Source organism: Gracilinanus agilis, chromosome 3 (genome assembly GCF_016433145.1).
Source record: "Gracilinanus agilis isolate LMUSP501 chromosome 3, AgileGrace, whole genome shotgun sequence".
In the NCBI taxonomy this organism is placed as follows: domain Eukaryota; kingdom Metazoa; phylum Chordata; class Mammalia; order Didelphimorphia; family Didelphidae; genus Gracilinanus; species Gracilinanus agilis.
This window is the reverse complement of record NC_058132.1, coordinates 65713002-65726779: the sequence shown is the minus strand read 5'-3', so window position 1 is coordinate 65726779 and position 13778 is coordinate 65713002. Positions and strand designations below refer to the sequence as shown.

The 13778-nt window shown below is 41.6% G+C and overlaps 1 protein-coding gene across 1 annotated transcript in view; it reads left to right on the top strand.

The window, feature by feature from the left end:
• The first annotated feature begins 934 nt into the window (after nt 1–934).
• Nucleotides 935–13778, top strand: part of WASF2 (WASP family member 2) — an 86179-nt gene continuing 73335 nt past the window's right edge. The window contains exon 1 of the mRNA XM_044667929.1: nt 935–1009. The gene's annotated coding sequence lies outside the window, so the exon portion shown is untranslated. The remainder of the gene's footprint in view (nt 1010–13778) is intronic.

Genomic DNA, 13778 nt, shown 5'->3' with positions numbered 1-13778 from the left:
TGAGCACAGGGATGTCACCATCAAATCTGTGCTTTCCATTTATTAAATTCTTGGAGGGCAGGCATCTGTCTGTAAACTTTCCAGTCCTCCCATCCCACTCCCTGCCTTGAACAAAGGAAAACTCAATGAAAGTTCATTGAATTGAAATGAATCGGATAGAACTGACCCAGGTCATCACTAGAGGTTGCTCCGACTGACAGAAGGTCCACCTGAGGTCACAGGTTCTCGGAGGAAGAGAATAAAAAAAGAGCTGTGGTCCAGGGCCGAAGGTTTGACAGCCTACTTTTTCACCACGTGGGGACCTCTTATAGACCTCTTCAAGCAGGCAGCCCCGCCCTGGGCGTGTGCGACTCCAGGACCGAGTCAATGACTCAACTTTCCAGTCCCCACCTAGCCTACGTCAGAAGCCTGGAGGAGGGACTGGGACGAAACTAAATGCAACCAGAGGGGCATCAAGAGGAAGTTTCCAGGTTCGGCTCATTCTCTTGTTTCACATACACATCTTTCTAGAACTTTATCTTAGAAGAAAAGTTCTCTAGAAATTATTTAAAGAGAGATTTTCCCGTCAGAAGCGATGTTTTCTGCTTTTAATTTCGGAAGTTGACTTGATAGTACCCGCCTTTAACTTTCCTTGGTTTCCTCCCTCCTGTTTACTCCATTTGCGGAAGTCTTTCGGGTGGAGCTCTCGGGGCAGTGCCTACAGAGTACGTCTTTTGCGTATTAGTTTGACAGGCGCTCCAGATTAGCCAATGAAAGAGCGGAAAGCTCTGAGAGGGCGGGGTTATGGACCAATCAGGTTTGGTGTCGGGGTGGGGTTGCGTCCCAGGGAGGGGAGCGCGTAATGGCGGACGCGGTCCTGGCGAGCACTGCCGGGGGCGTAGTGAGCTGAGGGAGGTTCCGCAGGCGCGAGTGGCGGCTGGTGCCGGCGGATCGAGAGGACTCTGCAGATCACGGCAGCAGGCGGAGAGGGGCGGCTAGGCCCCGCCGCCGCGGGCTTTTTGGAGGCCAGGTGAGCAACAAGTCTCGCTGCCCTCGGGTGAGGGCGGCTTCCTGGCGGGGCCGGGCCAGCCTGGGGCCGGCGTCCGAGGGGTCCGACTTGGGAGGCACTGGGCAGGTGGGGGCGGGGGAGGAGACCAGCAAGACACCCAGGGCTGTTCCATGGGCTAGGGAGCAGGGTAGTCCCAGACTGTTCCTTGGGGGAGGGAGCAGAGGGTCCTAGGCTGTTACATGGAGGAAGGAGCAGGGATCCATAGTGGAGTGAGCAGCGAGGTCCCAGGATGTTTATGGAGCAGGGAGTCCTAGATTGTTCCATAGGGAATGAGCAAGGGTCCCAGGCTGTTCTATGGGGGAGGAGCAGGAGTTCTAGGCTGTTCCTTGGGGGGGATTAAGCAGGGGTCCTAGGCTGCCTCATAGTGGAGTGAACAAGGGGTCCAGGCTGTTCTTTGAGGGAATGAACAGGGGTCTTAAATTGTCCCATGGGGAGGGAGCAGAAGTCCCGGGGGTTGAGAATAGAGGTCCCAAGTTCTTTATGGGGGAGTGAGCTGGGATTCTAGGCCATTGATTAAGGGAGTGAATAAATGGCTGAGTGTTGTATAGGGGAGTAAATAGGAGTCCTAGAGCTCTCCCAGAAAGAAGTGAGCAGGAGGTTCCTGGACTACCTCATGATAGAATGAGCTGTCCTTAGGGTAGTGAGCAGAGGGTTCTAGGCTGTTCTATGAGGGAATGAGTAAGAGTCTCTGGCCATTCCATGGAGGGAGAGTAGGATCCCTAGGTTGTCCCATAGAGTAGTGAGCAAGGAGTCCTAGGCAGTCCCTAGGGGAGTGAGCAGGGGATTCTGGGCTGTCCAGTAGAGAAATGAACAAGAGTTTATGGCCATTCCATAGGGTGAGAGTAGGGGTCCCAGGCTGTCCAATAGGGCAGTGAGCAAGGGATCCCAGGCAGACCCTAGGGGAGTGAACAGGGGATTCTAGGCAGTCCCTAGGGGAATGAGCAGGGGCCTCTGGCCATTCTATAGGGAGGGAGTAGAGTTCTATACTGTCCCATTGAGGAGTGAGGACTGGTAAAATCAGCAGGAGGAGATCATAGCCTCCCTTTGGAGATGTGTTTGTAGGTCCCAGGGCTGCCGCATAGGGGAAGGGAGCAGGGAGGAGCAGATCTTCCCTGTCAAGAGGTAGAGGTGGGTACCAGGTCCATCCCATAGGGGAATTAGAAGGAGGGGGAACCTGGACCTCCTTAAAGAAGGAGTGTTAAGACTGTCCCAAAGACAGCCATGAGCTTTGGGAAGTGCTAGGTCTCCTCTGTGGTAAGATGAAGGTGGTGGGGGGCTGTCCCATAGTTAAGTAAAAATGGGTATCAGGGCCATCCCATAGGGAATGATGCATAGGAAAGTATAAAGGAGGAGTACGTGGCTATCTCTGGATAGTTGGAAGTTCCCAAAGCCTGCCTATAAGGAAATGAGGGTAACTCAGTGCTGCCCCTTAGACTAGTGAGGATAGGGGAATATCAGGGCCAGCCCATCAAAATATTGCAGCTACCTCGTAGGGAAGTGAGTATTATGTGTTTGGGGGAGGCTGCAGGGGTCACCCAAAGACACCTTATTGGGGGGCCCAGGGCTGTCCCATACACAGGTAGAAGTGGGGGGAAAGGGAATAGTACCAAGGTCTGCCCACAGGTGAGAATGGGAGTGATAGAACAGACCAAGAATTGTCCCCCTGGGGAAGTGGGATGGGTGGTGGCACTGTAAAGACTATCTCATAGGGAGGTGGAACAAGGGGCAGCCCATAAGAAGGTGGGTGGGGGAAGGATAATAAGGGAATTGAGAATGGGGGTGAGGGCTACAAGGGCTGCCCCCAAAGAGATGGAGATGACAGGGAGGCAGTATCAGTGATGGCCAGAGATGTAAATGTGGGGGATCCAAACCTGTTCTGTCTATGGGGGTGGTGGTATCCAGAGCTGCCACTAGACAGAAGGAAATGGGAGACTAGAGGCTACCCAGACAAGGCCATGGAGATCTGTGCATTTGGAAATGTCCAATAAAGTTCCATAAAGAGGGAAGAGTGGGGTATGGCTATGATGTGTGATTAAGTGGGATGTGGGAACACCAGGACCTGGCCCTAGGTAGTTCTGTGGAGGACACAGAGGAGGGGTGGCTTATTGATAATCCCAGAGTCAACTTTCATTCAAGTGAGAATGGGGGGTGTTGGCACAAACCAGTACTGCCCCAGAGAGTGGATGGAGAGATCAGGGCTACCTCATAGAGAGGAGTGTGTGAGGGCTCCCCAAAACTGTCCTATAGGCAAGTAAGAGTTGGTGGGGGAGAGCCTATAGATCAGGGGTTGGCAACGTATGGCTTTCGAGCCATATCTGGCTCTTTTGAGGGCCAGATATGGCTCTTTCTGCAGGAGCCATAAAGTCAATTTTTTTCCAGGCTCTGTTATAGGGGTGTGCACTGTGAGCACTGTACAGCTCTCACGAAATTACATTTTAAAAAATGTGGCGTTTATGGCTCTCATGGCCAAAAAGGTTGCCGACCCCTGCTATAGATGGAAAAGAAAGATGTGAAGTTGGATGGGACAGTGTCAAGCTTGCTGATGGCAATTGGACAGGGGGTTATCAGAGCTGCTCCAAAAAGAGATGGGTGTGTGAGGTGTGTTGTTGCTGCTCCATAGGGATGTGGGAGATTGGTCTACAGAGAGGTAAGACTGAGTGTTTCCAAAGGCTTTCCAAAGAGAAGCAGGAGATTTACTGAGGTACCCCAAAGGCAGTGTGAGGGGTACTAGAGGAAATGCAAGAGCTGTCTCATAGGTGGGATTGGGATATAGCTGGGATACCAAACAAGTAGGAAGGATTGAGGCATTGTTAGGATTGCCTTATGTGTGAATGTCAAGGGTAAAGATTGGGAGATTAATTGCCCAAACAGGAGAAATCAGTCTATATCCAATGCTATCACTTAGCCAAGACCAACCTTAAAAGTAATGGAGGGGGCCTAAAGGGGAAGCCAGTACAACTTCTGTGCAGATGTGAGTCCTGGATCAGTCCAATCTAACTCCAGGTGTTGTCACCAAGAAGCCTACAGTCTGAAGGCCATTGAGGAATTTAATTGAACTTACTGGGAACTAGAAACAAAATGCATTTTTGAAAGTGTATTTTTAATTAAATTTTTTTTAGCCCTTACCTTCTGTTTTGGAATCAACACTAAGTATTGGTAAAGGACTAGGTAATTGGGGTTAAGTGATTTGCCCAGGGTTACACAGCTAGGAAATGCCTGAGATCAAATTTGAACCCAGTATCTCTTGTCTCTGGGCCTGACTCTCAATACACAGAACCCCTAGCTCACTCCTCTGTTAATTTTATTTAGAAATATTTATTAAGTGCTGCCCATATGCAAGGCATTGAGGGGCACAATGAAATAACACAGGTAGTGCTGTTAACTTGCCCAAATGCTTGATTCTTTGATAGATCTATGACATGCCCTTGCCTTATCATTCTGTGTGACTGTGGCTCTGCCACCCCCCCACCCCCCCATCAAGTCTTGTGCAGGGGCTCCTTTGTCTTTTCATGGATGTTAGGAGAGCCTGGGGACTGACTCCATCTGGTATTCTTCCATGAAAGTACTTTATGAAGCCAGCTTTCTTCTTTAGTGCTTACTTAGGAAGTAGGCCGGGTTGTATAAGGATAAAAAATAATTATGACTGAAATAATAATATAAATTAGTATTTTAATTAAAGCCATGCTGATAGATAAAGTTATTAGACCACGCGCTTGTAAGAATTCAAAACTGCCGCCTCCATTTTGTTACCTCTCATCTCTCCCAGAGCCTGCTAGCCAAGAGACCACTCCCCCTAATCCAGGAGATTTTAAACTCTTCTCTGCGTGGAGACGTAGGCGTCCCCACGCCCAAAGAACCAGAAACGGAAACCCGTTGGACCACGGGAAATGTAGTTTGACAATTTCCACGTGTCCATAGAAAATATATATACTTCTAGATAGCATCTCCCAAATTTCACTTTTACAGTTGGTATTTACCCCATTTGTGAGTGAGGAATAGGCTCAAATAAAAATGACTGCCTGAGATCACACAGTAATATTAGTGATCAGATTCAATCAAACTTGGGCCTTCTGATTCCAAGTCCATTGTTCTTTTTACTACACTTTGCTGCCTCTTAAATATCCCCATTTTACTCATTGGTTTTACATACATTTTCTCATGAGAAGATATTGACTCAATGAGGTTAAGGAGACAGTCTTTGTCTAAGGAAAATCATTAGGGAGAATGTTACCTCCTCACAACAAGGACCTAGTCAGAAGTTTTGGAGGCCTGAGGAGGGCTTGTTTCCTGGTGCTTGGGGCTGCCCCTGACACATAATCAAGTAGTTTGATACTGGGGAAGGTGGGGAGAGCAGGGTCCTGACTTTTGGGAGTGGATCCCATCATTTAGACTCCTAAGTAGCCACCGAACAACATTTTGACTTGTAATAAACACCCACTGACAGCTCCTCAGTTCTAGAGGCTTCAGCCTCAACCATGGTTAGGGGATTTGCCATTAGGAAAAAATTATTCCAACAATGAAGCAAAGGCTTCCTGCCCCATAGCTTCCTTTCACCATTCCCATAGCTGCATTTTACTGTAACTCCCTATTTGTATAAAGTTTGAAATCCTTGGGATGAAAGCCTGTATTTGTCAGGTTGTTTCTTTGTACTTTCTGTTATCTGACCTCTAGAAGGTTGAGTACCTTTTCAGGGGTCAGAGTGGCTTCATAAACTGCAACTCTCCTATATCTCCAGGGCTTTGATTAATCCAAGGCAGTTGGGAACATCTGATCTGGGGAGGGTTCTCATATCTTAGTTTGGGGTGGGAGGAGTCCTTTTTGGAGAAGGGGTAAGAAGGAAACTGCTGAGAAAGAGGGAATGTCTTAATATTAGAGCTACCACGTTTTTCTTCGTTTGAAAAACCAGAAAAAAATAAACTGAGAGCTAAAGAAGGAAGGAAAGCATGTGAAACTTATTCCTGTTTAAATGTCTTCTGAGCTGTCCCTGTCAGAGGCTGCTGTCATGGAAAAAGTCAATTGTAATTTGTTCAGTGGAAATTATATTACAAGATCAAATAAATTTTTTTCCCCTAAGCCCCACAAGACAATTAAAAAAACAATTCAGAACGTTTCACTGTACAGGTGATTCATCAGTAAGATAACTCTTTCTCTTGACATAATTACCAAGTCAGTCTTGTAGTATATTTTAACTATGATTCTAGTTAGTGGTTTCAACTTCAGAGGAATTAATCTTGATCTAAATACAGGATAGGGCAAAAGGCACTTTACAGTTGAACAACACTATAACGTGTTCAATTTATGTCTGTTGTCAAAATAAATTGCTTATTTTATATTTTATGTTATGTAGTGACTTTTGGTAAGTGAGAGAATTGCTCAGCATGCATTTGCCTGTTTGTATTGGAGAAAAACTAATCTCTTGAATTCTCATGAGCAGAACCAGGCGATCCCTAGATTTTTAGAATTTTAGAGTTAATTTGCAAATAAAATTGGTCTTTAGTTATAATATCATTACTGCTGTAGTTCTGTGTAGGGAATTTGTTTTGAAAAGTTGCTTGCTTGACTTAGTAAAGAACCTATTTACTTAAGGACTTCAAAACATATATTATTATATTTATGTAGGTGCCCCAATCATTCAGTGATGCTTGTCTCAGTCAAGCCATGATTTGGAAATTGTCTCTCTGAGTTGCTTTGGCCAAAAAAATTCATGATATGGTCTTCTGGTGAGATTTTAGAGCTGGAAGGGACTGGGAGATCATCTGGACCAATGTTTTGTTATTTTACAAAAGAGAAAATGGAGATCTAGAGAAGGGCCTTGCCTTTGCACAGTAATTAAGTGGAAAACCTGGTGTAAGCCTTTTTAGATTTACTCAGACCCTTCTTAGCATGGGAGAACTCTAGCTTGTAGCTTGAAGCCCTACTTGTGTAACCTTTGGGGACTCAAAGTCTCTTTTATGCTCTTGAGTCGCCGGAGAAGAATGCTAAAATGTGGAAGAATCATCTATAAAATATTTTTGATTTAAAGTACTGATGTATTTCACTTTTATATGCACCTGATAGAAAGATCTAGATTTACAAAACAAATTCTGGGTAATTATTTGCTTTATAAAAAGGATTCACTACAAAACATATTTATATAAAAAAGGCTCCTATAGGTTTGGTGTTAACAAAAGTTCAATTTATATTAATTCATCCAACAAACATTTATTAAGTAGCTGCTGTGTACCAAGTACTATGCTTGGCCCAGAGATAGAGCTATAAATGAAGTGATCCTTGCCTTCAAAGAGCTTACATCTTGTTGGAGGAAAATAACATATAAACAGATAAATAAATATAAAATTTAGACAAAAGGTATTTCTAGGAAAGGATTAAGATATACCTCTTTTAAGACCTGGCAAATGGGCTGAGAAGGAAGATAAGGAATTGGTAGGGTTTTTTTTGTCGTTTTTAGTTTTATCTTTATTTTATTTTAATAATAAAATTACATGTAAATTTTCCAAAGTTGTATGATTCATGTTGTCTCCCTCCCCCTCCTGGATTTGACAAGCAATTCAATCTGGGTTGTACATGTATTATCACTTTAAACATTTACATATTATTCATTTTTGTAGGTGAATAATCTTATAAAACCAAACCCCCAAAACACACAAATAAACAAGTGATGAATCATATGTTATCATCTGCATTGATACTCCAACCGTTCTTTTCTAGAGGCGGATAGCATTCTTTTTCATAGGTCCCTTAGAATTAAGACAAGGAATTCTAGTGACATTCTGTCCTCCATGTTCTCAATGAACTCTCTTCAATACTTTGCATAGGGACAGCCACAACAAAGTCTTGGTGACAGGAAATGGAATGCTATATATGGGGAACAGTAGGTAGGACATTTTAACTGGAATGTAGATTGCATGGAGAGTAATGTCCAATGAGCCCAAGGTAGGTTGGAACTAGATTAAATGCCACATAAGAATTCTCCTGTTTTATCCTAGAGGCAATTTTCAGGGGCACGAAGTGTACAGTTTGTACAAAGTTACAAAGTTTGTAAAGTGAGTTCCACTTGTACTGCTAAGAGCTGGAAAGATTACTTAGCTAAAAGCCCACTATCAATGGAGCAAGTTCCATAAAATCCTATGTTTGGTGCTTATACACTACCCAGCCACTTTTTTTGAGTGCCTAAAGCTGTTCCACAATTATGAGTAGTGCTAAAGCCTCCAAAAATGGTACTTTTACCCTTTTGCTGTCCCTATTAAAGTTAATTTCTTGGCTTCTATAGGAGTAGGTCTTGATCAAACTTCCCCAGACTTCTTCTCTGCTCCTTCCCAACACATTTCTGATAGTTCATAAATATTTATCAGTGTAGAATTGCTCAGAAATATTTCAGCCCAATCATAAATTTGTATTTTATGCATTTATGTATCCTAGGAGTAGGATGCTCAAGATATCCCCAGGATGAACAGGTTCTGTCTTTTCTTTTTCATTCCATGATTCCTAATGTCCAATATTGGCTGATTTGTTGATTTCCTGTAATGGTTGGAGTAGAATGAGTGAAAGGGGATCCAGGTTTCTTACGAGGTGGGGGAACTAGCTTTTGTAGCTCAATCGATTCTTAGAATTGTCATTGTGTCACTGGATAGCTACTTCTAGAGCCTTAGTTCATTACTGAAAGAAAACCTGACCACCACAAACCTCCCATCCTCTCATGTGCACAGTGTGTGTAGGAAATGAAGGCAGTGATATATAAGGAATGGAGAATTCTATTTAACCCTTGAATGGTGGACTCCATGGGGAAGCATAGGCTATGCTCTTTTCTACTTTAGTTTTTTGACCAATGGTCTAAGAGAAATTATGATGATAGTCATAGAAACTGAATTGTAGATATAGCACTGTAAGATCAACTCATTCATTTTATCTTATTTTTATTTTTCTTCAGACTTTCATTTTTTTCCTCTGCTTTAAAAGTTTTAAAATTTTAATTCTGAACTTAACCACTGTCCCAAAAAACATTTCATACACACTACAGACACACAAAAGGTCCCTATGTGAAAACTGAGTCTCTATGCTTGCTTCTTAAGAAAAAGGACATAATAAATGATTCACATTTCTTTTAAAACGTTTCTATGCTTCTGAACTGCTGTGCATTTAAAAAGTTTTAATTACTCTCTTTCTAAAATAATTATTACTGACTTTCCCCCCATTAAAAACTAAAAGAGGGCAGCTGGGTAGCTCAGTGGAGTGAGAGTCAGGCCTAGAGACAGGAGGTCCTAGGTTCAAACCTGGCCTCAGCCACTTCCCAGCTGTGTGACCCTGGGCAAGTCACTTGACCCCCATTGCCCACCCTTACCACTCTTCCACCTATGAGACAATACACCGAAATTAAGGGTTAAAAAAAAAAAAAAACTAAAAGAGGAGAAAAACATACTTGTAACAAATAAGCATAGTAAAAAAATCTTCACAGTGGTCACATTCATAAATGTATGTCTTTTCATCTTGTGCTCATTACCTTTCTGTTGGGGGGAGGTAGCATGCTTTATCATAGTTCCTGTGGAGATGTGGTTATTGCATTGATCAGAGTTGTCTTTCAGAGTTGTTTTTCTTTATAACTTTGCTGTCTTTAAATAAATTGTTCTCTTGGGTTTTCTTCATTTCATTCTGCCTCAGTTCATACTACAGAGGATCTTCTGAAATTGTCTCTTTCATCATTTCTTATGGTACAGTAATATTCCATTACATCACATACTACAGTTTGTTTAGCCATTCCTTAGTTGTTGAAGAGGCTATTAGTTCTTTGCTTTTCTTGTTTTTTAAATTCTCCCCTTCAGAAACAGGAAGTTTGTTTTGCTTTTAGCTATTTCCTCCTGGCATTATGCTACCTCTTAAAACATCCCCATTCCCTATCCCCCCATTTCCCTTTAAGTTTGATGAATCTCTATACCAAACTATTTTTATGTTTGTATTCAACCCTTCTTTGTACATTTAAAACAAATGAGATTTGTCGGATGTCCCAATTCCTCCACCCTTTTCCTCTCTATTTGGATATTCTTTTTCACATGCACCTCAGTTATAAGAATTAGTATATTCCACCCCCTTCTTCCTATTTTTCTTCTGTTGCCCTTCTCTTTCTCTGCTCAAGTCTTTTGAATAGAACTAATCTATCCCTAAGATCTTATTTTTTATATTTAACTCCTTCAGTACACTTTGAAGACATTAAGATTCTGAAAGGATGCTTGTTTCTTTCCCCCCCTTTACAATGTTAGCTTTACATCATCATATAGGTCTTTCTAAATGGTCAGATAAATTTACTTCTCTAGGTTTCTCTGGATTCTTATAAATATATTTGTATTTCAGATGATGTTCTTTTCATCAGAAATGCTTGAAAGTTCTTTATTCTACTAAAGATCCATTTATTCTCCTGAAAGATTATATTTGGCTTTGCAGGGTAAGTATTCTTGGTTGTAAGCCCATCTCTTTGCCTTTTGAAGTTTTATATTCTGTAATAGTTAAAAAAGGTTGTGGTCGCCAATTATAATAATTATTTAATTATGAGGCTGTTAGTAGCTTTTAACAATTTAGTTTAATTAAAATAGGGATATAGTAAAAGAGGAAAATGTAGGAAGGAGGTAGAAAATATTGCTTAGCTAAATACTCTAAGTGTGGATCCAGAGGAATCCACTGACAAAGGCTCCCTCAGGTCCTGATCTCCAGCCAGAAGTGGAGGTAGTCTCTTCAGTAAGAGTCTCACTAGCCCAAGAGAGAGCTCCTTCAGTCAGCCTCTGAGTCTGAATCCCAGTGCCTCCAGAGCACAAGTGGAATCCAAATATGAATGTCCCATTTCATGTTGGGTCTCACCGTATAAACATTTTTCTCCACCAGTTAGCTCTCTCACATCCCATGTCACATCTCAGGAACCAATCATAGTTTTTTAATTTGTCTGGTACTGCCCAGGGGGTCAGTGCTTATGAGATCCATTTCCCTTTGGTTTCTACTTCCTTTCACTTTGGGCTACTCTATCCCTGCACATCTCAATGATAAAGGACCCCCAGGTTCTTGATTAATTAAATTAAAGGTTGCTGATTGATTACCTTAAAAGACAAAAGGATAATTCTGTTTTCACAATTCCAAGCTTTCCTCTCATTTTGCATAGAGGTTACTAGATCTTATGTGATCCTGACTTCCTTAATACTTTAACTGCTTATTTCCGGATTCCTGCAGTATTTTTTCTTCCATTTAGCTTGGGTTTCAGCTTTCCTTGGACTTTTTCTTTTGGAGTTTCTTCCAGGTAGATCCTTTAAAAAAAAGAAAAGAAAGGAAAGAGGTTTTTTATTTATGTCTTTTATTTATTTATGTAATTTATTTATATCTTTTAATATCAGCATAATTTTTAAATATCACCATAATTACCTCTAGTATCCTTCCTTTCCCTTTCTCACAGTCATTCTATATAACAAACAATAAGTATTTTTTAAAGCAAAGGAAAAAAATAAGCATAACTAATGGATACATTAAAAAAAAAGAAAAGAAAATATGTGTACCATATCACACTTGTGAAATTCTCACCTCTCCAAAGGGAGGGGGTAGAAGTGTTTTCTCATATCTTCTTTTGAGACTTTTTTTCTTTATAATTTTGCAACATTGACTTTTCATTTTTGTTTTTGTCATTTCCGTTGTTGTAGTCGTGTATATTTTTTCTTTGCTCTGACTTAACTTTGCTCTTTGTTCTTTCCCATGAGCTTCTTCTCATTCATCACATTTGTTATTTCTTAAGCACAGTAATAGTCCATTACATTCATGTAGTACAATTTGTTTAGTTATTATGCAATTTATGGGCATCTATTTTGTTTCCAATTCTTTTCAATCACAAATGGTACTGCTATAACATTTTCAGTAAATGAAGATATTCTTCTTCTCAGTGATTTCCTTGGGGTATAAAACCTAAGTAAAGTAATTTCTGGATCACATATATGGATATCTTAATAACTTAATTTGCATAATTCTAAATTGCTTTCCAAAATAGTTGTACTTATTCACAGTTTTACCAGCAATGCACTAGTATGCCTAACTTCCTACAACCCCCTCCAACATTGAATATTCCCATCTTTAGTCACCTTTCCTAATTTACAGGGTATAAGGTGCAATCTTGGGGTTGTTTTAACTTGTATTTCTCTTCCTATTAGTGATTTGAAGCATTCTTTCACAAGATCAATAGTTGGCAATTCTTTTGAAAATAATTTGCTCATGTCCTTTGACCATTTATCTATTGGGGAATGACTTTTGGTCTTTTACATATATCTATATCTATTTTAATTGTTTATATACGTTATATAGCAAGCCTTTGTCAGAAGTTTCTCTCTTACAGATAAATTGGTGTGTTTTTCCTGTCTTTACTTTGCCCTCTGTTTAGTAAGTCTGAGCAGTTTTCTTTTATGATTTCTTGAAATATAGTATCCAGATTTTTAAAAATCATAATTTTTAGGGAGTCTGCTGATTTTTAACCTATTTTCCAGGTTGTTTTGATATCATATACATTACATTCTTTCATATTTTCCTCAATCTTCTGAGATTTTTATTATTATTTTATAGTCATTGATTTCTATTTTTTCTATTATAGTTTCTTTCTTTTTTAAAAACCCTTACCTTCTATCTTAGAATTAATTCTTGATATCTGTTATAAGGTAAAAGAGTTGTAAGGGCTAGGCCAATTGAGGTTAAGTGATTTGCCCAACTAGGAAGTGTCTTAAGGTCAGATACAAATCTAGAACTTCCCATCTCCGGGCTAGGCTCTATCTCCAAAGCCACCTAGGTGATCCCTTATCTAATAAAGTTTCTAAGGAGTCTGCTAATTGGGTAAGGCTTACCACTTTTTTTTCTAACCTTCTCATTCTCTCAGTTCTTTTCCTTCAAAGCTTCTATTTTATTATTTATCTCTTGCTTCATTTCTTCTAGATATTCAGGAAGCCCTTATGGAAAATCCGTGTTTTCCTATTGAGTCTCTGCTTTTAGTTGTTATATAGAGTCATTCTCTCCTTTTGAAGAATCTGTAAACTTGTAATAATTTTTGATAAAAGTTCATGTTTTCTTTTATATATTCATCTCCAGCTTTAGTTTCTGATTAGGAGCTTTGGGCCAGGACCAGGCTTTCTTTCCATCATCCTTTCTCCCTATGCTTTTGGGTAGGGAGGTGGGACCTTGCTTGGTCTTGCCCTGGGTTCGTTCGTCCACCCTTTCTTCCTTCCCTTCCCTTCCTTTCCCTTCCTTTCCCTTCCCTTCCCTTCCCTTCCCTTCCCTTCCCTTCCCTTCCCTTCCCTTCCCTTCCCTTCCCTTCCCTTCCCTTCCCTTCCCTTCCCTTCCCTTCCCTTCCCTTCCCTTCCCTTCCCTTCCCTTCCCTTCCCTTCCCTTCCCTTCCCTTCCCTTCCCTTCCCTTCCCTTCCCTTCCCTTCCCTTCCCTTCCCTTCCCTTCCCTTCCCTTCCCTTCCCTTCCCTTCCCTTCCCTTCCCTTCCCTTCCCTTCCCTTCCCTTCCCTTCCCTTCCCTTCCCTTCCCTTCCCTTCCCTTCCCTTCCCTTCCCTTCCCTTCCCTTCCCTTCCCTTCCCTTCCCTTCCCTTCCCTTCCCTTCCCTTCCCTTCCCTTCCCTTCCCTTCCCTTCCCTTCCCTTCCCTTCCCTTCCCTTCCCTTCCCTTCCCTTCCCTTCCCTTCCCTTCCCTTCCCTTCCCTTCCCTTCCCTTCCCTTCCCTTCCCTT